The sequence below is a fragment of the Etheostoma spectabile genome, chromosome 6 (genome assembly GCF_008692095.1).
Source record: "Etheostoma spectabile isolate EspeVRDwgs_2016 chromosome 6, UIUC_Espe_1.0, whole genome shotgun sequence".
Lineage (NCBI taxonomy): Eukaryota > Metazoa > Chordata > Actinopteri > Perciformes > Percidae > Etheostoma > Etheostoma spectabile.
In genome coordinates this window covers 27,615,253-27,616,992 of record NC_045738.1, presented here as the reverse complement: position 1 = coordinate 27,616,992, position 1,740 = coordinate 27,615,253, and the positions used below count along the sequence as shown (strand labels likewise).

The window sequence follows — 1,740 nt, the reverse complement described above, 5'->3', positions numbered from 1 at the left end:
CTAAGTGACCCCAAACTTTTGACCGGTAGTGTATTTGCAGCTTTCTTAGCCAACATAATACATTGTTTGTAAATTTTATATATATTTATATATAAAAATCTTGAGTATACATCACTATAACCCAGACTACATCTTGCATGTAACACATTTTATGTTATAGTATATAACATAATACTAATATAATACTTATCTACATTCTTCCTTTGATATTTATAATCTGTAATGAACACTGTCGTTCACCTATAGATTTACGTGTGTGTAGTGGGTCATGTCCATAGACTAGAAAAAAAGCAATGCCTTGTTTGTGCTTACATGCCTCCGTCTATTTGTACTTGCAAAATAGGATCCTTGAAAGGTGATTTTGAGGGTTCCGTTAAGGTCAGCCTATGAGCACTTTATTTCAATGTCCAACTTTGAGAGCGGGCTTATTAAGCTCAATATCGCCATCCACTGTGTACTTTTGGTAGAATATGACAACAGGATTCAAAGGAGGAAGCAATATGAAGTTGTGTACTTGGTCTCTGCCGTCAAGATTGAACGCAGAAATGAGGAATAAATTGTTGGGAATTATTAAAGGTGTTAATTCGTGTCAAACTTGTGTTTCCAGGTTTATGACTGGAAAATCACCACGTTCCCTCTAAAAAGAGAACGGATAGTGAGCAGAAGGCAATGGTGTCGGTTAGAACCGCATTCAGAGACAGATAGTTACTGTCTGGTGCCACTCCATTGTCATATCACTAACAAGACTTGGAACACAACACAGCCAAGTTGTCGACGTGCTAACTTGCTTACTCTATCAGACGTTAAATAAATTGCCAGCGGCTTTGCTAGGTTTAAAGAATTATAAAGTTAGCCGAACATGTGTTTAGACTGCTCTTTGGAAACACCAACGACAACGCAAACCGTCCAGTATCGCAGGGTAAAACAGTGTGCGAAAACTCTTTACAAGGCGTAAATGGCTCTCGCACCTGCATATAAATCAGGTGAAGTTGTTGTGGATACTGACTGCTGGCTACGGCTACCGCGGCTAACTTGCTAGCTAGCGTCATGTTTCTCAACCGTATTTTGAGATACACAGTACGTCCAATTAAATTACTACATCAGCTGTATAGTCCAATCAAAGCGCGACAAAGGCGGGTCTAGCTTATGCCATGGCTTGGAAAACGACGGCAGCACAGAGGCCCAAAAAGGAGGCTAACATCGACCTTTGAAACAGTGCTTCAGTTTGCCGAAACAGTGCGAGAAAACACCCCGGAGAGTCGTCTATCGTTTCAGTAAAAGCAGCTCAAGAAATGATTAGGCAATACAGTCAAACGTCAATAGTACTTACCTCTTGTTTTACGACTATTTCCACAGTCCGCGCTTTTTGCTGCTAGACACAAATGGCGTACCGTAGCGTGAGCCATGCGTCACACGAGAAGATGGCCTTGCTGTTCTCTTTTTTTTCTTCTATCAGCTGATTTGTTACATGATGCATTCCGGTACGGTAGGAAAAAAGAAACAGTAATGGCAACATATTGACCATGCATTGAAATTGGTAATATTTCAAAATTCATTGGAGAATGCCAAGACAGCACAGGTAGACATTTGAAAGCTTTCATTGCTGCAGCTCAGCACTGTAACTCTTACAACACACCCAGCCCAAGGAAAGTATTGCATTTAGGGCCATGTTTACAGCAAAGTACACGACGAGCAAGGCGGAGCATCGTACATAGATATGAGAAGTGATTTTTTTTTTTT

At 40.5% G+C, this 1,740-nt stretch overlaps 1 protein-coding gene across 2 annotated transcripts in view; it reads right to left on the bottom strand.

The window, feature by feature from the left end:
* znf407 (zinc finger protein 407) overlaps window positions 1-1,578 on the bottom strand; it is a 160,666-nt gene extending 159,088 nt beyond the window's left edge. Inside the window, exon 1 of one of the 2 annotated variants that reach the window (XM_032518478.1) lies at window positions 1,331-1,578. The gene's annotated coding sequence lies outside the window, so the exon portion shown is untranslated. Of the gene's footprint in view, window positions 1-968; window positions 1,063-1,330 lie in introns of those variants that run through there. The other variant, XM_032518479.1, reaches the window with a different exon arrangement.
* Window positions 1,579-1,740: the final 162 nt, after the last annotated feature.